The sequence below is a fragment of the Amblyomma maculatum genome, unplaced genomic scaffold (genome assembly GCF_055883805.1).
Source record: "Amblyomma maculatum isolate TAMU_Amacu unplaced genomic scaffold, ASM5588380v1 scaffold_24, whole genome shotgun sequence".
Lineage (NCBI taxonomy): Eukaryota > Metazoa > Arthropoda > Arachnida > Ixodida > Ixodidae > Amblyomma > Amblyomma maculatum.
The window spans coordinates 1,030,191-1,056,145 of NW_028146749.1; the positions used below are offsets into that span (position 1 = coordinate 1,030,191).

At 46.9% G+C, this 25,955-nt stretch overlaps 1 non-coding gene and 1 pseudogene across 1 annotated transcript; both read right to left on the bottom strand.

Annotated features, from left to right (window-relative positions):
- Positions 1 to 227: 227 nt before the first annotated feature.
- Positions 228 to 299, bottom strand: TRNAS-ACU (transfer RNA serine (anticodon ACU)). Its single transcript has one exon. It is a non-coding gene; the product is annotated as a tRNA-Ser (tRNA).
- Positions 300 to 1,914: 1,615 nt separating this feature from the next.
- LOC146170957 (uncharacterized) overlaps positions 1,915 to 25,955 on the bottom strand; it is a 32,055-nt pseudogene continuing 8,014 nt past the window's right edge.

A 25,955-nucleotide genomic window follows, 5' to 3' on the forward strand; every position in this document is an offset into this window, starting at 1 on the left:
GTTGGTTCTTGGGAAGGGAAAGGCGCAGTATCTGTCACACTTGCTCTGTGGACACCTGAACCGCGCCATAAGGGAAGGGATGAAGGTGGGAGTGAAAGTAGATAGAGAGAAAGGGGGGCCGTAGTGGAGGGCTACGGAGTAATTTAGACCACCTGGGGATCTTTAACGTGCGCTGACATCGCACAGCACACGGACGCCACTTCGTTTCGCCTCCATCGAAACGCAGCCGCCGAGGCCGGGATTCGATCCCGGGAACTCCGGAACAGTAGTCGGGCGTCTTACCACTGCACCACCCCGGCGGGGCCCGGCGGCGTCCCAGTGTGTGTTTTTCTGTCACAGATGGCGCTGCCCATCAGGAGCCGCAGCGCCGCCCAGCGATGCTTTGGGAGCCTATAGTGAACTAGAATAGGAGTAGTGGGTCGAGAGAAGGCGGCGGGCTGAAGCTGTTTGCGCCGACGCCGACAGATGGCGCTGCCGCTCCCTTCACCTGGCCAACAAGCGCTCGCTCGCAGCAGCTCGGCGAGTACCTGGTGATCAGGCAGGTATGCTCCTGAAGTTATTTGGGCTCTGAGAGGTTTAATCTTACATCAGACATTTATGGAAGAAAGGCAGATAGTCCTCTCTTGTAAAGTCATAAACGTTCCGTGTGACGTATGGCTGGCGTGCGTTCACTGCATGTAGCTCCCATAGGCATGTGAAAAGTCTGATTGCGTTGGAAATATATACAAAATGGCTTTATTTGCAATAATAAGCAAATATTTCCGAGAAAATGCAAAGCAGCATTGGTGGAACTGACTGCCGCGAAGTTTACACACTCTTGCTCAGCTTAGCAAGTTTGGCTCTTTTTCGCTTTGCGCTATTTTCGCTGTTCAGTCCTTTGACGAGAAAGTGCAAGCGAGTAAGGACATAGAAAGAGACCACCTTCATGCTAATCTCTTCCTTGTGTACACTGCACCCAACAGCATTAGAATGAATGAATGTTTGCCTCACAAGCGATATCACGTTGGAGATGCTGTTGGCGTGCAATTCTCCAGTGCTGAAACATTCTGTAAATAAATTTTCCAATTCAGCGACGAAGCAGTACAAATCTTTCGAGGGGTATAAAAGTCCACCCCAGTCACAATGTTTTGTATACTCGGATGGGAGATGGTGCACTGCTGCCTCATTTGGTTCCACGAGAAGAATGTCTTTGCAAGACGCACAGTTAAGTTTTAAGACACATTTTCTGGCCACGTACCCTGCCATATAATAAATAAGTCTTGAGTCACTCTTTTCTACCACTAATGGCAAGTGTTGGTCATTTGCAGGTGGCACCTTAACGAGAGCAGTCTCAGCCTGGTCTAGTTTACCTTGAGGAAGAAGCTCATCGACTGTCTTTGGGGTTTTAGTTTGTTCCTTGTCACTTACGTTCAGGAGGGCACTTATCGCTTCTGGAGTGGCGTTGGCCCCGTCAACGCTTCGAGCAAGGTTATAAAATGATAGGCAGTTCACTGTGATGAGGAACTGCTCTGGAGAAGGATGGGAATTGCATCCACTGGACTGCCGGATTATTCCAAACAAGTGCTCCACAGGGTCTGTGCTCAAACGCGAAGTCATTAGGTACTTAAATCGAAGCGCCTCTGTCAAGTACTGGAGCAATGATAGCGTGCTAGCCAGTCCAGTCACTGTGGAATCGCTTAGAAAGCCTCGTTTTCCAGAGGTGCCAGCTTCCCACTTGTCAAAATAGTCCAGAAAGTCCACAAGAATGGCAGCTGTTGGAGATGCTGGCCTGAGTGCTTCGGCAGGAAACCTTGACGTCATGGCCGTTATCAGTTTGTTTATCTTCCTGAAAAGAAGACAAAAATAAACACAAATCAAACGTTGTATGCAAGGCTAATGCCGACTGACAAATCAGTAATTCATGGGTAGTATATCTCACGTGAAGAATTCTTGCGTAGCTTCGATGGAGCCACATTTCCTTTCAATATCTTTCTTGTAAAATGCCATTCCTCTCAGGAAGTTTGTCCCGAAAAGTTGGAAGGCGTACGAAACCCTCATTTTCTCAAAACAGTTGGGATCTGTATGCGCTTCAGTAAGTCCAGGCATGACTTTCAGTGTCCGCACGCTGCAGTCGCGTCGGAATGCTTCTCGAACAGGCCACATTGAAACCTAGAGAAATGCAAAAACAAGATTGCAGTTTTCCTCAATTACAAACAGCGATACGTAGTTTCAAGTGTGCCGAATCACCTTTCTTTCAGGGGCGATAAAGTCAGCCCTCTGGAGTCCATTTCGTAAGCACTTAATCAGATGAGGGAAGTCCGAAACGAAATGCAACTTCCTCTCTCTGTCAACGGGATGATCCACTTTGCACGTAACACTCTTTGCTGATGCACCTACCCCTGCAAGCCTCCACATTTTTGGGTTCCAGGCCGCCCCATCGCACGTTATGTAATCTACGAAAAGTCCGGCGTTCTCAACAATAATAACAGCTTCGATCAACATCTTCAATAAAATATCACCCTTTACATTTCCTTTTGTCGCGAAGACACCGACAATTTGGCCCCATTTTCCTACAAGGGGCACGAACATAATTACCATACCATGATCGCACGGTTGGTGTTTATCCTGTGGTTTCGTAAAAGTACCGATGAAGCCTTGAACTTCTCCTGACGAGGTCACGCTGAAGTGCTCAGACAGCTTGATCTTGTCGACTAGTAGACCCCCATGCCTTTGGAAATTTGACATGCTCGATGTCTTCTTCTTTAGAATATTCATTGTCGTCGCACTAAAGCCAAACGATGACCGGTATGACCTCATATATTTTTTTATAGTAGTCTTGCTTGGTAGCACAAGGATATCATGCTTTCATATGTGTTCGTACAAACGGGGACTTTTGAGCTTCATCAGAATGCACTCTAGGATCCATTCCTGGTTGTAGCGCATACCCCTCCTGCTTGACCTTTTTGTTGCTTGAAAACATTGCCGCACACTAGCCTGCTGTTTTCGTGGAAGGCAACTGATGCTTTTTTCAAGCACATCTTCTTCAATCACTGCATTCTTGGCCCTCATTTCCTCCAGGCGTGCTGTTAGATCAAGAAGCTTGGTTGAAATGCGGCGATTTTTCTGGCTCAGAAGTCGAAATTTTGTGGTCTTTGTGGCAGCTGTGCACTTTTGTACCCTCCGCTTCAAATGGCTTTTTCGTGTCAATAGGGCCTTCCGCAGGTACTTGCATGGAATGCATGTTGAGCCTGTAGATAGATTCAAAAGAAAAATATATTTCTACGCGTTGCTTGGCAACACCGGCCGCTGTCAATTGCTTTTTTTATGTTGATCCTTCTATTGTATTTTAATGGCATGCAGCTGCAATAGTGCGATATGCCGCACATGCAATAAGATCATATCAATGAACTGTAAAGGCTACTTCACAGAAGGTGAACCAGAATTTTCAAAAATAGGCTTTTCTAGATACAGCGATAACTGCTTGACATTGTGACACCTGTGTTTGTTTATATCAACAAACAGATAAACCATATTGATTTTAAACCTCATTAACTAATTTTTTAACATATGCATCAGTAAAACTCTGTTGCTCATTAAGAATTTGGCTAGACCAGTACAAAATGTGCATTGATGCAAGGGCTCACCTTTGTCATGTACAGTTCCGTTGCATTTGGTGCTCACAAAAAGGCCATCTGCATCCCATATCTGCTGCTTGAGTCTTTCTGTGAGCGGCACACCGACCAACTCTTCTGGTCTACCCACGCCTTTACAAATTTGCAAAGAATCTGCCTCTTGTAGCACTTGCTCCCCTTCGCTCAGGGAGCTTAAAACCTTTTCGGAAATCAGTGTCTTGCGAACAAACGTGCGGCAAAGCACTGTACTTGGGCTGTCTCCATAGTTCATGAACACAGATTTCTCTATGCTGATAGCGTGTGTTTCACAGTTGAGGGAGCCGTGGACGAAAGCAACACCATCGTAGTTCCAAAACTTGTGCAGTGCCCAGAGCTCAGACGGTTTAGGGACTTCGCTTAGCTGAAACGCATAACTCTCGCGAGGCTCACATAACTCCGCTGCTTCGTCATTCTGGGACGTAGTATACGGTGATATATCCTCTTGTGTGCATTGCCTCTTGGCCGACAGGTCGCTAGGCACTTGCGAAGACGTTCTTTTTCTTGCTGACCTCTCGCGCGAGGGCTTTTTGGAGAGATACGCGGGAAGGTTGGGCAGAATTGTTGATTCTGCATCTGGTGAAAGAGATGGATTGCCACGTGGTATGCGCACCTCTTTGCCGTTGATGATATGCACATAGTCTCTTAATATATACTTCTCTTCAAAATGCAGCTCACACACGGCATCCGTCATTTCAAGGGGCTTGTCGGCACGGTGCAAGTTGCGCTGCCATGTGCGGCGCCTTGCTTCGTCTTCAGGAACCCCGAATGATGATAACTTCGGAGCATCCTTCACTTCACTGTAGCCGGTCCTACATCCAGGAGCAAAACAATAGTTTCTCCGCCGAGGTTTGCTCATCTCGTAATATCATGGGCTGCACAGCGCAGCAGAGATGAAATCAAGACGCATATGAATTAACGTACGGAAAAAGGCTTGCCCACGACGATCTTGTTGAAACCAGCGCGCGTACCCTACGCAGATGCGTGCACGTGCTAAGATTGCCGCACAAAGTGTTCCGTTTCTCGTACGGTCAGTGGATGGCCCCTACCTGTTTCCTGGAGAAAGTCACGGGGTACACTGAATTGTCTTCTGACAATGGGATTTGGGGAATTACGCCTGTGTTAAACAGCATAACAGAGGACGACACACTGAAAAAGCACGCCAAGGCAGAGCGCGCTCCCCGTGTAACAAGCCGGCGCCTATCGAAGCGAGCTCCCGAGTATGAGGAGGCTGCCAAGTGAAAGGCGCAGCAGCGCCGCTTGCTTCACGCGCTCCGCTGGCGCGGCGCTTCCCTCGCCCCACTACACCTATTCTAGTTCACTATACTAGGGAATCGCTAGGTGCCCCCCGCTCTGGCCAACGTTTATAGATGCTCTCGCAACGCGCGCGATTCCGGCATTCGGTTTGCGGATCTCGCTGCTGCATCTGCATGACACCGGTGCGTTCGGTCACCGAGGTGCTCGACGATGGCGGGCCTGCGCGTTTACGTGAATGCGCTTTCGGCACGCCGATCCGTGCTGTACGTTGGGCGGAATGACGTTGATAATGGCGTCGACCTGCGGGAGATCGCAAACACCGTCAAGGTAAGTATAAATTGCGCAAAATTGTCTCGCATTTTGCTTATTTATAAGTGCTGTGTCGCTTGTCTCTCCCCACGTGCTTCCAGGACCTCGTGCAGCAGCAGCTCGTGGCATGGACGCTCCTCGCGTTCAAAAAAGAAAAAAAATCGGCCACGGCTATGGAGACCTCCACGAAAACATCCGCCGTCGGCAACTAACCGCTGCCTGACTGCTATGCGAAGGCGCACGTCTGCCGTGCGCATTCTCAACCCTGATTGAGGTACAAGAACGCAGATTTCTTTGTCGAAGGTTTTGTAATATGTTGCGCATTCATCAAATCGCTATGTTCATAATGCAACTTTTTCTACTCATTTACAGCACCGTTTTCTGTATGCTGCGAAGAGGCCAAGGATTTTCTTTGTACGCAGCAGCCCATGTCAGGGATCGCGGCATCGATCAGCTCTCCAAGATCATCGCCGCAACCCTCGTAAATGTCTACAGTAGAAGCATCGCTACAGCATCCAGGGCAGCATATAACTAGGCACTGTGTACGACGTAGTGCACCACTGTTTACATCATCATCATCATCATCATCATCATCATCATCATCATCATCATCATCATCATCATCATCAGCCTGATTATACCCACTGCAGGGCGAAGGCCTCTCCCATATTTCTCCACTTAACCCGGTTCTGTGCTAGCTGCATCCACTTGACCCCTGCGAACTTCTTAATCTCATCCGCCCACCTAACTTTCTGCCGCCCCCTGCTACGCTTTCCTTCCTTTCCACGCTTTCCACTGTTTACGGTGCACGGCAAAGGGCCGCCGAGTGCAGGGCGTTGTGTTCGCCACGCCGTCACGTCGCTGCGCATCCAAACGGCCCTTTTCAGGGCCGCCCCAATGTTTCCTGGCAGACCGCACCTCCCGTACTCCTCTTCCCTCTCTACGTTGCACGTGGCTTCGTATCAATCGCCGCGGCTACCAAAATAACTTGCGCGCTAGGCCTCTTTACCAGGCTATACGTACATACACGCATGCATAATCGTGCCAAATTTGTTTCAATAAAGTGCTACAGTGCTTATTACCTGCTTCCCTCACGCATTCTTCCGAGACTTCGCGCAGCAGCTGCAGAACACGTGGCAAGCGTCACTCTGCTGCCGCGACGAACGCTAAGCCCATACAACAGGGTTAACAGCTAGAGTATTCTCAGTGTGGTGCGGCTTTGTTCAGCGATGTTAATGGAAGTATCGACATTTTATATAACCACTGCATAATCGTCTTGAATATTGCTTCATAAAGTACTGTACTGCTTAATTCTCACTTACCTTGTGCATTCCACAGCTGCTGCAGCTAGCACGTGGCCAGCGTCGTTCTCTCCAGTGCTGCAGTGACGACAAACTATAGGCCTCGCGATAGGCTACAATATACACCGCGGCTTTGTGCCGCTGTGTATTTTTTTTTTTTATAAATGCATCACATTTCGAAGGTTATAGTCGCCATCCAAGGATCACTTAACTCGAGAGCACGGGAAAAGCCAGAAGTGTACGCAACTGGATTCGATGCCATGTACAACGCCGTTTTTCTTTTTTTTTTTTTTTAACGAAAGCATCCTACGCGCTAGGCGTCCTAGACAAGGTTCAAGTGCAGTGTGCCTTTGTATAGTAACCATGTATGGTGTGAGCGGTTGCCATGTTTTCAGTTCACTTTTGTTGGCTGTTTCTTAAATAAAAATTGTCATTGCTCTCTGTAACTAAAGAGCTGCTCTAGCCGAACCACGTACGTAGCGATGGATTGCACCGCGGCAGAATGGCTTTGTTCGAAGTTTAACAAAACAGTTGAGGCCAAATCAAAATCGGAAATGACCATTTCCAACTTGGATATTGGCCCCCAGTCAACAATTTGGAGTCCAATTCAATGGCAACACTTCAGCTCTGTGCCAACATTTCGTACAATTAAGGGAGTCGAAATTATGGAAATGGCATGCATTTGTGAACATCAAACATGCTTCACATCCAATTAACATGTCATGCAATGCTAATATAAAAGCTCAATATTCTATCGGGGAACTCTATGAAATCTGCTAGAGCATGGAGCACACATTCGTAGAGATATTTTTTTAATTACCAGCACTCGCAAAGGTATTGGAAATAATTGAATCAGGTCCCATTCAAGGAATCAGATGAACCGTAACAAATCATCCTTTATATATTTTGCTTAGTACCTCAATGAAGAGTATTAGGCACACTTTTGCTGAATTTGTACATAAATGACATAATTCATATTGACAACAGTGTTCAGCTCATCATGTATGCTGATAATAGTGTGTTTATTACTGGCTTTGATCTCAATGAGACTGTTTTACATTGAAATTATTTACTTGAAAAATCGTTTGCCTGGTCCAATTTCATGAAGAAATAAACACAGAAAAACTATTTTGTTTTGAGTCTGAAATAAGAAAATGATGTAAGAGATGGCTACCGATCTATAATAAAAATATTGATCTTGTAGAAACTCGCATAAGTCTTAGTGTGAATTTTTTTCATTTGAGATAGGAAATTCACATAAACAACACTGCAAATAAAAAAAAAAAAAGATTTCTTCAATGAGTGAGCTTTACCTTGATGTGGTACTGTCCTTGCCTTTAATTATGCAAGTCCCCACAGATAAGGTATTGCAGTTTTATGTGGGCAAGCACAACAAGAGCAAATATCAATAAAATGATAATTCTCAGTAAATTAAATGTGTGTTTCTTACATAACCGATATTGACTGCCGGTTTACGACATGACACCTCCGTGCAGAATACAGTATAGGGGGTATTCACTGACGCGCTGTGCGGGGTGCATTGTGGGTAATTGAGGCGCAGTCGGCCATTTTTGTGTCCACGGAACGAACAGGGCGAACGTACGTATCAAGTGCTGTCGTGCGGTTCTACAAGCAGTTGCACCCGCAGCTATATGTTGTTTATTGAGCTATCGCTGTAAGAGACGCGTGCACAGTGTAAACAACGGAAGCTGAAGAGCTGCGCGAAAGACCTCGGCATTTTAAGATTCCGGAAGTACACACGAACAACTCCACCCGAACGAGACACTTCCCCGAGATGCGACGCCACGTATGGCTGGCACAGCACAACCGCACAATTGGAATATGAGAAATGTATGTCGAACTAGGCTGGACTGGAATCTTCCGGATGTGCCCTAGCAGCCAGCTCTTGTCACTATCTGTGCACGACTGTTCTTCACGCACTCGGAAGACACATTCCCGGTAAAAGAGCAGCGCGGCAATGTATCGCTTCCAGTCATGCGCATGCATGCAGCGCGCCGCCAACACCTCCTCGTCGTGTTTTGTTGCAATAAATTCCTTCAAAGAGAACTCGCTAAACTTTGTGTTCCCGTACTTGCCTCATTCGATCAGAAGAAGGATGTTCGCATCGTCTGTGTCGGCTGCTAATCGAAGCAGACCGCATGCAGGTTCGGCGAAGGAACGTAGGCGGGCAGAGTTGTTTTGCAGAAGGTTTGATGAACTTTATAAACAAATTTATCTCTAATAACAAATTAAGTTTAGCTTGGCCAAAACTGCGCTGTATTTCAAGAGTTTTGTTGCAAAAAGTTATTTCGAGCCCGCAAGGCAACGAGGTGGCGCTACCGGTGTCATCGCTGTGGCGTGTCGCAGCGGTTTCTTTTGCTTCCTTACCGCCACAGACGATGCAAACATCCGACTTCTTCTGATCGATTAAAGCAAGTACACCAAACAAGTTTTGTATAAAAGATACTGACTACTAAACGCCATTTCTATGCAGAATATCAGCTACAAAAACTCAGCGGTTTAGTTAATATAAACGTTGGACGGCACGCACGTAATTGCACAAAAAGCGAGTTCGTCTGCTTCAACCGCGGCTCTTAACCCAGCCGCTTGTAACGTAGTTGCGTCGTTGCGTTCTTCGAGTGGCCAGTAGACTTGCGATTGGTTTCTTGTGATGAAGCTCGTCTGTAGGACGAGAAATTCATGAATGTCGCACATACTTATGCGTGGGCACAGGCCGACGCTTACCGTGCAGTTGCGCATATCGACTGCACACGGGTTGGTACCAAAGTTTTGTTTCGTACAGGTCTCTGTCCGCATCGCGCCCACTTTGCTGATAAATCGAACTGTCACTCATGATACCGATTGAGTTTTCATAACAACGGTGCTGGCATAAGGCAGAGTGACAGAGCAAACGGATGCGCACGAACAGCTAACCTAACCGCCGCCCCGTACTAGTACTAGTCAAAACAGGACGCAAAGATGGCGTCGGCTGCATACTGACGTCATGTGAATACCCCCTATAATTATCTTTAACTATGAATGCCACTTGTTGCATGTTTCCTATTTTTCTTGGCAGGACAATAAAAGCTTTCTTTGCTCGATTGCACTGCTGCAATTTAGAGCCACTCCATTTTTAACTCAAAACTCCAACCTCTGGTTTCTCCCGCACTTTCACACTTGGTGCAACGTACAATAAATAAAACACAGCCTAATGGTCTCACTGAATGAACTTAAACAGGCATTCCTGAAATTGTGAAAACAGCTATGAATACAGGGTGTTGCACAATTAGACCCGCGCTGTAGAATGCTTCTCCCAGCTAAACCGCGGAATCCTTGCAGTTCAGATTTCGCACAAAAATCACATTTTGTCGCTAGTATTTGTTAATACTAAATTTGTTTGTGGTACTTGCCTGATTCGATCAGAAGAAGTAAAATATTCCCATCGCCTGCGGCGGCGGCGACGCCAGACGAACCGCTGCCCCAGTGATGGGACTGGTGGCGCCACCTCATGCTGCTTACAACAACTCAAACCTTCTGCCAGAAACGCTCGCCCCCTCTTTTCCTGCTACAGAGTTGTTGTTAGCAGCATGAGGTGGCGCCACCAGTCCCATCGCTGGGGCAGCGGTTCGTCTGGAGTCGCCGCCGCCGCAGGCGATGGGAATATTTTACTTCTTCTGATCGAATAAGGCAAGTACCACAAACAAATTTAGTATTAAAAAATACTAGCGACAAAATGCGATTTCTGTGCGAAATATGAACTGCAAGGATTCCGCGGTTTAGCCGGGAGAAGCATTCTACAGCGCGGGTCTAATTGTGCAACACCCTGTACACTTTTTAGGGTTGTAAAATCAGAAATGTTGCAAAGTTAAAGAGCACTGCAGAATCTGCATTGGAGCAATGCAAAAGAACGGACGCTGCTGCAACGTATACATCACCCTCCATCGATTGACACCACTCATTAACCTCCACCACTTCTCAATTACTCAGAACAGCTGCGGACATGATTTTGCAGACACGTTCTGCGGATTCGGTGTGCGGACGCGGTGTGCGGACAGAAATCTGTGAAATCTGTGCATTTGCCAGCGCTGTGTTAATGTATTTTATGTTATGACTTATACTACTTGAGAATTCATTTAGTGTTCTATCAGTGTGTTGTGTTACCTTGCTAACAAGTTTCCTTATATCTTCTTTACATTTACAATTATGCCTCATGGGCGCTGTAGGTACTTACAATAAATAAATAAATAAATAAACATAGCGAAGTAATACTTTCGCATTAAAAGATCTTCTAGACATAGGGTCTCTAATTCTCGCACTTTTTTTAAATAATGTGTAAATTTCTTTATCCTACTCTGCAGCTAACGTCTGCTGCTCCTTTGTAAATGGGTCCAGGACCTAAGTGCATGAGTTGCTCTCTGAAACATTTAATTTAGCTCTCGAGACTATCTAATATGCTCGAATTGAAATCATTGACTCCAGATTGGACTTTGAAATTAGTTGCAAAATTTTTAACTGCAAAGCCTATTGAAATCTAATATTTTTGGGTGTATTTTTACTAGGGAGCGAAATGCACCAGCTTCCTTTAACATCGTAGCCAGCGCACACACAATGCATCATTGAAATGTAGTTTGAATTCCAGTTTCACCATGCATAACAATTGTCCATTCAGTTTGGATGTTCATTAGGAATATCAATTCTAATCCGTAAGATGACCATAACTTAGCAGCCCATAACAAAAATAAATTGCTTCTTTACAGAGAGTTAAAACTATGCAGTTGGGACTAAGTACTTGTTCCAGCGGGGAGGTCATCTGGAAACTGGAAGACATTTGATTATAGAAATTCAATTAGGACTGAAAATTCTAATTGGAAAGAACGAAAAGATGCCTAAATGGAATGAGGGCTTCTAGAGAAAGTGTAAATTCTGGAAACTCAATTGGATAATACAAGACTCTTTAGCAGGATCTAGAACACATCTTTTACAAATGAACACTTGAAACTTAGAGCACTGGCTGATGCTCACCGCCGCAGCTCTCAGAATAACTGACAGCATGGTCAAAACTACAGTAGGTGTTAGTGCAGTATACACCAGTGTTGTCACTGCGAAGTGAAGAGCCACAAAGCAGAAGACTGCCATCCTTACTACTGCCAATATAAAAGTCCTTCTCAGAGCCACCCCATTGTTTCCTGGCAGATCATGGGCCTTCAACTTCATCGTCATGTTTTCTCATTTTCAGAAAATAGCAAGGAGAGATAAGAATGCCTTTCTGAACATGCAGTGCCAAGCAGTTGAAGACAACAGCCAGCTAAGAAACACAAGAGCTCTGTATAAGACAATCAAAGATATCAAAGGAAGCTTCTGTGCTAAGCTGGGCGTGATAAAGGACAAACGAGGCAAGGACCTCACTGAAGCCTCAGAGATAAAGAAGAGGTGGCAGGAATACACAGAAGAACTGTACAAGAAGGACCCGAATGTGCGAACCCAACATAAAACGGTTGTGATTACTGATCTCGAGCCGGGCATCCTGAAGAGTAAAGTTGAATGGGCCTTAGCCAGCCTTGCTAAGAACAAAGCTAGCGGAATTGATGGCATTCCAGCTGAGTTGCTTCAAAACCTCAACCATGACACCGTTAACATTCTGCATACATCATGTCAGAAGATTTAGACAACCCTGCAGTGGCCACAGGATTGAAGGAGGTCACTTTACATCCCCATTCCAAAGAAAGGCAGTGCCAATTAGATTGTTCCAACTACCGCACGATCGCGCTTATTTCGCATGCTAGCAAGGTGATGTTGAAAATCCTTCAAGGTAGGCTGCAGCAGTATGTGGATCGGGAGCTTCCGGACTTGCAAGCTGGGTTTCGCAAGGGCAGAGGAACTAGAGACCAAATTGCCAACCTTCGCTGGATCGTGGAAAAAGCAAGAGTTCCAGAAACCCATCTACTTCTGCTTTATTGATTATGCGAAAGCGTTTGACTGCGTAGATCACAGCAGACTGTGGCAAGCTCTCCAAGAGATGGGAGTTCCAATTCACCTCCTCTGTCTCCTAAGGAACCTGTATGAAGGGCAAGAGGCCACAGTCAGAACTGGGCATGATCTTACGGATTGGTTTCCGATTGAGAAAGGAGTGAGGCAAGGCTGCATACTGTCGCCCTGCCTATTTAACCTATATGCAGAGTGCATCATGAGGAAGGCCGGTCTGGACGAGTCTTCAGCTGGAGTGAAGATTGCTGGAAAACGTATCAACAACCTTAGATATGCGGATGATACCACTTTAATGGCAGAAAGTGAAGTGGAACTCAAGAAACTTCTGATGCGCGTACAAGAAGAGAGTGAGAACTTTGGGTTTAAACTAAACATTAAAAAGACAAAGATCATGGCGTCTTGCCCTATCAAGTCCTGGAGCATCAAGGGACAAGAAGTGGAAGCTGTGACAGATTTTCTCTTCTTGGGCTTCAAGATTACCTCGGAAGGAGACTGCAGCCATGAAATTAGGAGACGCCTGCTTCTGGGAAAGAGAGCAATGGTTAGCCTTGACCGCCTAGTAAAGAGTAGAGACATTAGTCTGCCAACCAAGATCCGTATAACTCGTGCTATGGTCTTTCCAGTTGTGATGTATGGATGCGAGAGTTGGACTGTGAAAAAGGCTGACCGCCAAGAATTGACGCGTTTGAATTGTGGTGCTGGCGAAGACTCTTGAGAGTTCCTTGGACTGCCAGAAGATCAAATCAGTCGATATTGTCGACCATAAACCCTGACTGCTCATTGGAGGGTCAAATTCTAAAGTTAAAGCTCAGCTACTTTGGTCATCTGATGAGAAGAGAGGAGTCGCTGGAGAAAGATTTGATGCTGGGAAAGGTTGAGGGTCGCCGGAGAAGGGGTAGGAAGTTATGAAGTTATGCGATGTTAGAAAGATAGTGAGAGACCGGAAAGCGTGGCGTGACATGGTCCATAGGGTCACGAAGAGTCGGATACGACTGAACGACTGAACTGAATTGATCGATGCGTTCATATATGCAAGGATCAGACGAAGTGGGCGTCTGCAGATTCTTCACTCAAATCGGACTAGGAAAACAAACTTCACTTACAAAAAAAGCCAGGATGGAAGTTCAGTACCCCAAAGCCTTCTGCGATTGGCTGCCACGCTAGCTGCTTCCGGGAGACACGCGAAATTTCCTAAAAACCCAGAAGCTGAGCGACAGCGACGAGCGTCAATGCTTTGACGCCTTTCAGCCCCTCACGCGCGACGCCGTCGCGCGGCATGCGGCCGCGAATTCTCGCCTCATGTGGTTGAGCTTTAGTGTGAAGCGTGCAATGCGACACAAAATGTGTGTTTTATTAACACTCGTGCCGCCAATGCCGTGTTAGCTTTGGTTTTGACGCTCTACTTTAACCGAAGTAAAATTATTCTTGTATATAAAGCATTACTTACATCCCCAAAGCTAAATACCAGAGGAGAAAGGTTTAAAAGCGCATACTGACACAGTGGGGCCAAATGCATGCCGGCAGCACCCATAGCGCCGCTCGCGGAGCGGGCGGATGGACGGACGGACGGACGGACGGACGGACGGACGGACGGACGGACGGACGATGGATGGATGGATGGATGGACGGACGGACGGACGGACGGACGGACGGACGGACGGACGGACGGACGGATGTATGGATGGATGGATGGAATATAGGAGCGTCCCCTTTGAAACGGGGTGGTAGCAGTAGCTATCATGCTCATTTTTCTCCCTATATTTTAATTTTTGATTTAGATTGGTTAACTAAACCATCATTCTATTTATTAAATTTTTGTTTCTACATTGCTAACATTGTCACTTATCCGCTTTTGAGCCACCAATCCTCCAATCGTTTTTTGCTAGCTTCCACCTCAGGTTCATTCACCCAGCCACTGGTATCTCTAAACCCCAGAGCTTCAGGAACAATCAAGTTCATCTTACTCTGCCGCCAGCTGTCCGGAATTTGCTTATTCGTTATGACTGTTATTCGTTATGACTGTTTATTCGTTATGACTGTTTTAACAACGTTTAACAGCGGGCCACAGTTGCTCACGCCATCTGTCGGCAGCCTTTAGAAGTAGGATTCTTCGGCAGAGGGCTGGACGGGGCCGTTCTCTCACCTAATCTACTCCTACACCGTGGGTGCAGCCAACCAACGATCATCATGAGCGCGGCTGCTCAGTGGCTCTTCCTCCGAGTCCATGGCGCGGCTGCGGGCGAGGCGCGTAGCACCGAGCGTCATGAAGCCGCTTTTCAGGTAATATTTCGAGCAGCTTTGCGCTCTACAACCCTATAACCGGCCTCCCCGCCACACCCCTCTAAAGGCCCTCGAAGCATCCATTCCATTACCATCACTGTCGGGTGTTCTGCGCGTAGGCACGCCAACGACGTAACTATCTTGCTAAACAAGGCATTGTACTCGAACAATGGGATCGTCGTGTTGTTGACACCGATTCCACAGGGATGCCTCTACCCGAAGGCAACACCCGTACTAGTTCCCCCAAAATAGAACGGAGCACACGAATGAACAAAATTTCGTTTCGCGGCGCGCCCTGAAAGCAGGTGCGTATGTGTATAGCTTGGATGCGTGTGGGTCACCCGGATGTTCAGCTTCACACTTTTAGTGTTCGCCTGATCAGCAGCCGGATGAAGGAGACCGCTTTTAAGACGAAAGCTATTAATGGCTCATGCTGTCGTGTGCAAAGTGTGTTCCGCTTCTTCGGCGTTCTGATTGGCCGAGGCGCAATGCGTTCCTGCCATCTGCAATGCCACACTTTTCTTTAATGAAGTGTGAATGATGGCAAAATAAACTTAAAATAGCACACAAAAATGTACAATGTTACATTTCGGTGTGGCATGGTATGCACATATACTACCGATGCTGCTTACACAGGTGTAGCTGGTACAAAGCATATACGCACTGAGAAAACTATGAACTCTGCTTACCGATAAAAAGATGCTGACATAAATAACATTGCGCACATAACAGTAAATATTGCCCAAAAAAAGGCACTTTCACAACGTCTACATTGCTAAAATAAGCATTAGCATCTGCACGACTGTACCGTTACGTGTGCGGCATATTAGTAATCAGAAGACAGCGCTGCGTGTCATGTGTGCTTTGTTTTTCAGTCAATTCAAAATTTGTTTTGGTTGGAACATTCTTTTTATAATTCCCAGTACTCGGTTATCGCATAAACACAGATGTAATTTCTTCAATGTTATCTGGCGCTCAATAAGTTTACCTGACAGCTAAACCGTTAGGGCACTCCTGACCTGTTCAGTTACGCTTCAGCCATGACAGATAGCGGGGCCTTGTGGACCTGCTTGCGGCAACCCTCCTTAGCTTTTGGCGATCCATGGCGCTCAATTGATCTGTTCGTCTGTTATGATGAGACACCAAAAAGTGTTTTGGGACAGAAGCTCCACTAAGAATTGTTTGGCCAAGCTCATCAGGCAGGATAATTTGTCCTCATGTGCAGCACAAGGAGCCGGCGCCGCCCGCTTCTTCTTTGCAACGAATACTTTAGTTGGCGTTCCAGTATCCCATCAATTGTGCACAGCTCTGATATGTCCCTCCTAACAGTGAAACCATGTATTCGCATGTCGGCATTGCGATGTTAAGTAATTCCTGTTTTCACAATGGTAACACACCCTTGTGGTTGCGTGATGGAGGATGTAAGCCAGTTGAAGGGTTTGGTTCAAGAAGACTGGTCGGAATTGCTGTATGGTTGAAATAACACACAATTTTCTCCCGAATCATTCTATCTAGCCCTTACATATATAAGCAATACTCTGAAAAACCTGTCAGCGCTGCCACGTAATCATTCACAAACTAGAAATCACAATGCACCTGACTTAATTCGGAAACGCTGCGGGAGGGTGAGCAATTTCGGAGCGAAGTAATTGCCCTGGGTGGAAAGAACTTTTTTCAGCAACGTCTTCCGGCACCTTGGGCTTGGAAAGATACTGCAACAACACATAGGTCCTTGAGCCTCAGCAACTGACGAAGATGGCACTTGTCGGCGCAAACATTGTTGGTGATGGATTTTCACACTCCCCACATAAGCGAGCCACTGTTCGCCATCCCTTTCGAACCCCTCGATTCATCTGTGTATGTCTTCTTTCTTCATCCTTGCCTTGGTGCACTGCATTTTGTTCCTTTCCATCTCATTGTCCACATTTCTTCGTTCTTGTCACCAATTCGTTGTAGGTAAGACAATGGCAAGGCAGCTCACAACGAACTGCGTTTATTTCTTCCATCAATATATTCTGGCATTATAATCAAAACAAAGGTACTCCCACAGGCTGTTCACTCACAAACATACAAGTTTGCTTGTAGGGGTGCTACAGAGCTGCTAACACATACATGTAACAGGCTGTGGCCTCAGGCTTTCTCGAATCGGCGTGGAGACTATAACCAGGGATCATTTGCGATGTCTGGCACAGAGTATCGCCAAGCTCAGCGAGCACTCGACACAAAGAGCACACTGGTGCGAAACTTTCCCATGACACCTACGAACGCCAGCGACAACTTGACCAAAGACAGGCAAGAACTCGTATGAAGCATTCCATAACTGCACGATGTTTCTCGCTTAGCTATTTTAAACCACCTAGCCATTTTTTATATTAAAATTTCATTATCCTTCATGTTTCAGTTCACATGTGAGTAGTGACGGGCATGCTCTGTGCTTAAACAGGTAATATGCTTTTCTTTTTAATTTGCGAACAATTCTTCATCCAAACTGGCAGGTTTTAGCTCTTAGAAGTGGCAGAAAGACTTCGGAAAACAAAGCGTTCAATTGGAGGACCTTAATCCGATTTTCTAACACGTTCTCGACATGATTTACACCCCTCCTCTAAGGGCTGCAGGTTGTCTTATGGCACATATGCGAGTATCCCACGGAAGGCTTAGAGGGTTTACCTTGTCGATAAATATTGATCAATTTGGGAAAAAGAGGCAACTGACACATCACAGGGATATTATGCCACGCATGTACATGGGGTAACTGTTTGCTAAGGGCTGATACAACATCAACACAGCTGAAATTGTGATTAATAATGCATGCACTTTAATATCTTTATCACGAGTCATGGCAGTGTAAAGCGATACACTAAAGTCAAACAACACAACATATCAAAAGTCTGGCAAAACCACTACAACGGCTACACAGAAGTGAGAGAACAAGCACACAAATACAAGGCTTCTGTTTCGACAAAATGTAAAATCTAGAGATGTTAACCAATGACCAAGTCCGGTGTTCCTGCGTCTCTGCATGTCTGCATAGTCCCAATCCTCACAACATCCGCAGAAGCTTTGCAAGTTCTTGTAGCCCGTTCCACGAATATTTGCACTTCACAAAAGTCCTAAGAACCTTGTGCGCCTCAGCAGAACTGGCCTCCCTTGTATTGACTCCTGTACGTCCTTTACATAGTACAGCGCAAGAGCTCAGTTTTTCACATCTTAAGTCATCATGGAAGTCAATGCCAGAACGTGTTGAAAGTACTGCTGTTCTAACAGTACTAGCAGTAAAGACGGGGTATCTTTGGTCCCCCTGACTGCGGTTCTGGAACAGGTGGTTGCCAGTAGTGAACTTTTGTTCCTTGCTACGCTTCTAAGGAGAAAAAAATTATGAAGTACCAGCCAGTGTCTCGGCACGACAGTAATTTTGGCAGATTCCGCAGTGTATGAAAGCTATAATTTAGTACAGTTGTGTCTTCGTCATCACTTTCAGGTGACGTCCACTTAATGGACTCCGTTTCTTTGTACCAATCTGAGTATGGACTAAAACATTCAGCAAGCCAGTAATCACCGTCCTCGGATATGAAAGCCTAATCTTATTCAGAGATGCCATCTTCCTGATGACATTTTTTGGTGCATGTAGCCAAGTGGGCAGATTTTAGACCACCACGAGACATCAGTTCCATATTAGGCATAGTTACTTGTCACAGCTTAATTTCGACCTTTGACAGTTCTGAACACACGAATCACGCAGCCTTGGTTGTGGTGTCTGATGCTTCTCCACTCAATGAATGCACTGTAGATATCTCATCTGACTTCAAATGGCAGAGGTAGTCCAGGGGTTTCATTGCAAGGAATCATTTAATTTTGCCAAGTCCAGCTAGCATCACCTAATTTCAGTCTTATTTATGGTGAACTTTGATTCTAGAGCCCTAGCTGGATGACTGATTTTGCTGATGTGGTACCAGATTATTTTTTCTGTGACCACTACTTGATGCATATCTTCAACTGGCCGTCCTCGCGGGTTCTTGCGGCTCACGCTCGCTGTTCTGATATGAAGCCAGCCTTCTCCAGGACTTCACTGCCGCGCCGATGGCTGCATACACTGCCTCGTCTCTCTTCTTGGAACTTTCAATGTCTTTGTCACTTCCGCCAACCCTCAAATCACTAGCTGCAGAGCTGTTCTCCCACCTGCGTCCTAAATCACGGGTGCCCCTTGCACTTTCCTCTGGTATATCTTTTCGTGTCTCTTGTGGTGGCGAGGTATAGAGGCTGCTCCCCGTCGACGTCTGATGAAATATCCTTTCAGATGTCTCAGACATACCATGGCTTCCTTGCGTCTCCACGCCTTGGTTGCCTTGTGGAAATCGGAAGTCGTGTAGTCTCCCGCGCTGGTCATACGGCCTAAACCTCATGCTCCCACGGAAAGCTCGTCCATTTGGAAGAGCTGGCGGCATAAGAAGTAGGGGCTGGCGCCAATAAGCTCCCGGCAATGACGTTGGTAAACTAGCCCGAGGTTGCGGAAGCCATTCCGAGGCTGTCCAGGTACTAGGTCCATAACGGCTGAATGGCTCGCCGTGTTGAGCGCTTGCCCTTGGAGTAGGCGTTCCTCTGAATGCGCCGAATGGGTTCCGCGGCTGGCCCCAGATGGGCGACGCAGGGGTGGGGTGGGCCGTGTTGACGCCCGCGTTGTTGAGGCCGCTGTCGACGCTGGCTTCGCCCTGTTGCTCACCGTAGAGAAAATGGGTGCTTGTGGCAGGCAGCCGTCTGCCGTCGCTGACTGATTGAACCCATATTGCAGGGTCCAATCCAAAAGTCTCCTCCTTCGACATCGTACAGGTCGCTTTAAAATGAACGGTTCCTCGTGTTTGGTCCCTGCCCTGTTCTTTCTCTTCGTCGCAGCCTACAACACACCTCTCGCACTTCGTCTTCTAGCTCCGAATGGCACGGGCTGCAGACACGATATTTTCGCGCGTTCTTTTTTTGAAATGGTATGACATATGCGCAAGACATTAGTAATCATCGACTCCGACGGCGCAGGTGATAATTAACCTCGTCTAATTGATTTAAGGGAACTATTCTCAGTTGATTGATGCCAGTTTGTTCCCTGATGAATTCCTACTGGCTCCAACTGGAATTGCAATTGTTTTCTTTTACCACATTTGTGTTTCACTCCGTTAGTCATCATGGGCAGGGTTGAAATCGCGCGATAGTTAGATAGCATCCTCGAGGCGCTGCAGATGAAGTTTTTTTTTTTCGAAGAGTTTGCCACAAGGCATCAGTTGAGAAAGGGGAATGGGATGCAGGAGATAGAAAGTTAAAAGAAGGAGTGCAGTCCAGTTGTGCTTATGAATTCGAGAAGGTTGGCAGTATAGCGATTGTCCATTGTCCATTTCTCATAATCACTATCGCGATTCCACCGCAGGCCCACCTTCATGATTATCCGTTACTGATGTGCGTTGTTGATGGACACGTCCACAACAAGTGGCGCACATCGCAGACGTCAGGTGGAGTGTCACAGTGAGGGCACCTGTCAGTCACTGGTAGGTCTTTTTCCCGCCATAGATGTCGAACAGATGGGGTCAGAGCCGCCCCTGCCCGGATCCGGCGCACTGTCACCTCCTCCTGCCTAGTAAGACTACGGGGGAGAGGGTGCGAACACGGAGGAATGAGAGCGCGTGTTCGGTGGCGCAGAACTTGCGAATCGGAAACGTGGGACAGGAACGGATCTGGGGGAAGAGGGGAAGGTGGTGGATCGTCTGATGTGTTTATATGCGTCATAGCATCTGCTTGTATGTTATGTGGATCGCGAGCATGGCCGCGAATCCAGTGTATGCGAATAGGACATGGGTACTTTGAACATAGCAAATGTATGGACTGTGTTATTTGGAATGTGCGTCGAACGGCCTTAAGCTGTTTAAGGGCAGTGAGAGAGTCTGTGTAAAGATGAACTGCATTGAATGTAGGAACTGGTGGGAGGGAATGTATAGCATTGTGAATTGCTTGAAGTTCCAGTGCCAGAGGGGTGCACGTATCCGCGGTATATGTCACGTGAGTGTTGAGATGCGGATGAGAGGGACTATACACGGCAGTAACTCCTCGCTCTGCAGTATGTGATGCATCGGTATATAATATGCACCCTTCAGGCAGATGTGCGGATGATACCGACGGGGAAGCAGTGGGGCGATTGTCCGTGAGCTGGCAGTACGACCATGGAGGTAGTGTCCTTAAATGATGTAGTTGTAAAGACTGTTTGTGAGCTCTGTTTGCCATCCGCTGATCAACGAGTTCAGTGAGCGTATTTAGCTGGGCATACTCCTGAAGTACTGGTATGGGTGTTAGGCGGGGGAGGTACGTTATTGCACGCATAGCCTCACGATTGATGGCCTCAAGGGAGTCCCACTGTCTGCGGGTGAGACGTTGAAACTGTACCTGGTATATTATACGTGGCTGGAGGACAGAGCGAACAAGCTGGCGGGCCGTGTGAGCACGCGCGCCGCCAGAGCGCATAGCTATGCGACGAATGAGACCTAAAGTAGCGTGAGCGGTCTTACGGATGGCTGTCAGCCACGGTGTGCCAGTCCCAGAGGAATGTAGAAGACCAAGAATGTGAACGGTTTGTACCTGAGGAATTGGGGTATTATCTATCATAAAATTTATATTGGGAGCTTTCCGTAAGCCAGCTTTATTTCCAATTCGAATGAAACAGGATTTTGTATGCGAAAGAGTTAGGCCCAAAGGAGGGAGGCGAAATGTCAATACATCCAGCGCATGCTGGAGGGCCGCCTGATGGACAGACGTATCTGGGTGACAGCACCATAAGGTTATATCATCGGCATACACAAGCACCCGTATAGAAGGGATGGCCTCTAGGGCTCGAATAAGTGGAATGAAGGCCACATTAAATAAAGTAGGGGCGAGAACGGAGCCCTGGGGCACTCCTCTGTTTGAGGGGAAGTGACCAAAGGGCTTTCCATGGACACGCACACTGAATGTTCTATTTGTTAGAAAGGCGGGGATGGCGAGGAGAAACCTGCGAGGAAGACCAAGAGTTTGTAGGGAGGCAATAATGGCTGAGTGAAGGATGTTATCATATGCCTTTGTTATATCTGTAGCGATCACAGTTCTAACAAGATGACTGTGCGGAGAGTGGTGAAGCACGTCAGCATCCAAAGTAGCAAGACCGTCCTCCGTTTCTATTTGCGGCGGAAGCCAATTTGGGATTCTGGATAACAATCATGGAATTCCAACCACCACGATAAGCGAGTGGCGAGAATGTTTTCGTAAAGCTTGCAGACTGTTGGCGTCAGTTATGTTTTGTTAGGAAGATAGTGAGATGCCGGAAAGCGTGGCGTGATATGGTCCATAGGGTCACGAAGAGTCGGACACGACTGAACGACTGAACTGAACTGAACTATCAAAACACCCGATGTCTTCGGACTAAGGAATCTGAATTCTTTTCTAGCGTTTTGGCCTGTTGTTACACCGCTGTTGTAGTTACTTAAACCTGGCTGTCAAGCGATATCCCTTCCAGTATTTCTTTCCTAATAATTACTCTGTTTTTAGAAGCGACCGCCCTGAAACAGGACCAAAACAAAGAGGAGGGGGAGTGCTCATTGCTATTGACAGTTCTTTGCAGTGTGGTCGACGGTCCGATCTGGAAACTGTTCAAGAATGTATGTGGCTTGAGCTCACTTTAAATCGACATGAATATCTTCTACTTGCAGCTTTGTACATTCCTCCGAGTCTTCCTCCTCCAGCCTATGATGATGTTCTGCTCTGAATCGAACATGTATAACTCGTCATAGCAAACACAAACTTCTCATTTTAGGCAATTTTAATACTGCAGGTATCAACTGGAACTCATTTACTTCTTCTCACAATAATCACTACATATTAAGCAAGTGTAACACTCTACTTGATTTTATAGCCTTTAACTCTTTGCAGCAGCACAATTTCCTTGAAAACTGCTGTGGTAATATTCTTGACATCAGTCTATCGAATTTTGAAAGTGTTCGAGTCTAGAGTTCCGACATACAGCTAACTCGCTGTGACAAATTTCACCCTCCACTTCTTGTGACTACTTCTGTCTCTGCCTCACCCTCTACTAATTCAGATCGGACGGGGAATTAATTCGCCCCGTTTCGCGTATGCACGTGGTGACTATGTCGGTCTCTTCAATTTCTTCTCTTTTGTCGACTGGTCCCTTTTAAATGACATTAGTGATGCCGACGGACAAGTCAGTCGCTTCACTCAAATAGTTCTTAATGGTATGCATCAGTAAATACCTCTGCATACTCCTACTCGTAGGAAGTTTCCTTTCTGGTTTTCCAGAGAACTGAGAACGGGCGTTAAAACATAAGGAACGGGCTCATCGTAAAGCAAAACGCCCCGGGTTTGACAATTGGGCAGATAAGTTTCGCCGCTTGCGTTCTCTTTCCAAACGCAAGCGGGTCTTTAGAGAGGAGTGGCACAAATCGTCCTAGTAAGTTCTGGCGGTACGCTCGCAAGCGTTCTATTAAATCGGATTCCAGTATCAACTTAGTTGACTCTCAGGGGTCGGAAATTCGGGATGTTGCCGACAGTTTTGGTGAACATTTTCCTCCGTATACAAACCTCCACACTGCGATTCCGTATGCCTCCCATCTGGTGCACCATCTAATTCCTTTCTCTTTGACGAGATGTTAATAACTGCGAGTCTTAAGCGTCTGAGACCATCTTTGTCTCCTGGACCTGATGACATTCCAGCCTCCATAATAAAAGCCTTCAGTTGTGTCTTTGTATACCAGTACTGACTGCTATATTTAAAAACTGTTTGAAAAATGCTGCCTTTCCTCGCGTGTGGAAAATAGCACGCGTGTTTCCTGTCTTCAAGTCAGGAAACAAATCTCCTGTTTCTAATTATCGTCCGATTTCTCTTCTATGTGCAACCTCTAAGCTTTTCGGATTAGCTTTGCACAATGTGCTTTCCTTCCATCTCAAACATGTCATCATAACGAATCAACATGGCTTCATGTCGGGTCGCTCTACTTCAACCAACCTAGTCACGTTTATGACATATGGCTCTGCAGCAGTCCTTCAGAGAGGGCAGGTTGACACTGTGTACTGTGAGTTGAGCAAAGCTTTCGACGTTGTTACTCACTCATTACTACTTGAAAGCTTCTACTCTCTGGTGTCGAAGTCTCACTCGTAGCCCTCATACGTAACTATCTCCTTAATCGCTCCTGCTTTGTCAGTGTCAATGGACAGACTTCCTTAGTTTATCCTGCAACCAGTGGAGTTCCTCAAGGTTCTGTATTAGGCGCGCTTCTCTTCTCCGTTTTTATTAATGACGTTTCCTCCGTCATCAAGAACTCCTTGTTTCTTCTTTATGCTGATGATATAAAAATATTCAAGGTCACACATTCTTTTCAAGGTTGCTTGTTGTTGCAATCAGACATATCTGCTTTTTCTGATTGGTGTGCGAAGAATCGACTTACCCTCAATTCTTCCAATACTAGGGTTGTCTCATTTACTCGTAAAACGCACAGCTTTCTCTACCATTATTCTGTGAATTCTGTGCTGTTGGATAGGGTTGATGAAATTAATGGCCTTGGTGTACTTTTTGACCGCACCCTCCAGCTTCTCCTCTCATACTAAACGCATTGCTCAGCGGGTTATGCAGACACTCGGATTCGTCTGCAGACTTTCGAGAGAGTTCCGTACTCCACTTCCATTCCTAAAGCTGTACTTGTCCATATGCTTGCCGCTTTTGGAGTACGCGTCGGTTGTTTGGAGTGACACCTGTAAATTGAACTGGAACAAGGTTGACAGAGTACGGCAAAAAAATTTACGGATATTTCGATATCGCTTTCCTTGCTCAATTTCCTCCTCTCGCTCCACCAAGAGTACCCCATTGAATCTTCCTTCTCTTAACTGCCGTCGTGTCAGAGTAGATTTACTTTTTATTTACATGCTCCTTCAAGGCCACATTATGTGCTCTCAGCTCTTAGAGTACATCCTTCTGCGCGTTCCGCAAAAGAACATGAGAAAATTTACACTGTTTCAAGTTATCTGCGTTTCTTCATTACCATTCCACTCTCGACAGAATGCAGATGTGAAGGAGGAGCACGGTACTCAAAAAGAAGAAAGCTATAAAGCAAATCAGCCTGTAGAAAAGGAAAAGAAAACGAAGAAAAGACACAAACATAAAACGAAATTCGAAAGGTATACTCGAGATCGGCCGGGATCTGCAGTTTCTTTTTCCTTTGTTTCGCCAGAGACAGTTTGATCACATCGCCGGCGCTAACTATCTCCGCTGCCCAATTCAATAGACGGCTAATCTCGTTAGCATGATACCTCCAACCTCCTCGCGACGATACCGCACCCCGGACTTGTCTTCGTTCTCGCCCGCGCTCATAAAACAATTAATTATTCGGGCACACTCCTCATTCGATTACGGCTCCTCTGTGTGCCTGGCGCGTCGACCGGTCCTGGCAGAAACGAAAAAAAAAAAAAAAGAAAGAAAGGAAACCGGCTGCAAGCTACGTTACAAAAGCAAAGCGCGGAAGGCCGCAAAAACGGACGCCGCGAAAAATGAAATCGGCAGCAGGATAATGCGGAGACCAAGAACACCGCACTGGCCTTGTGTACTTTCTTTTGGCGCGCGCACCGCGCTCTCGTTAGTCCATCCAGAGCTGACCGGGTCCCGGCCAGGGGAGTTGGGGGTGCGCAGCCGCACTTTTGGCGTGACCTCCCGAAAAATCCCGACGGAGGAGGGAACAGGCCGAGGAGGGGTGTGGGAGGAGGCGAAGTACTCCCGCACCGGAGCTGTGTGGGCCTCGGGTAGCGGCCGCAGTGCAGAGCAGGAAACGTTCCAACCATAGTAAAACGAGACGCTTTCCAAAGCTAGAACGGAGCAAGAAAAAAGTCTCGACTCGCCCCGATGCCTTGTCAAAGGTCGCGCATGCGGCAGCGGGTGTGCGCGCCCCGTCCTCGCTTTTGCGGCTGCTGCCGTTGCTACCGGCCCGCCCCATTCATCCGCATCGCGGCGGGTGGGGTGCCGCCGCTCCCAGAGGACTGTGGGGAGGGCGAAGGGATCGGAATATAAAGTCTGCCCAACGAACTGCGCATATGGCCGTGACATCCGTCGTCCCCAAGTCCGACCACGCGCAGTGCACGGCGGCCCGCAAAAGGGGCGCACGTCACATCA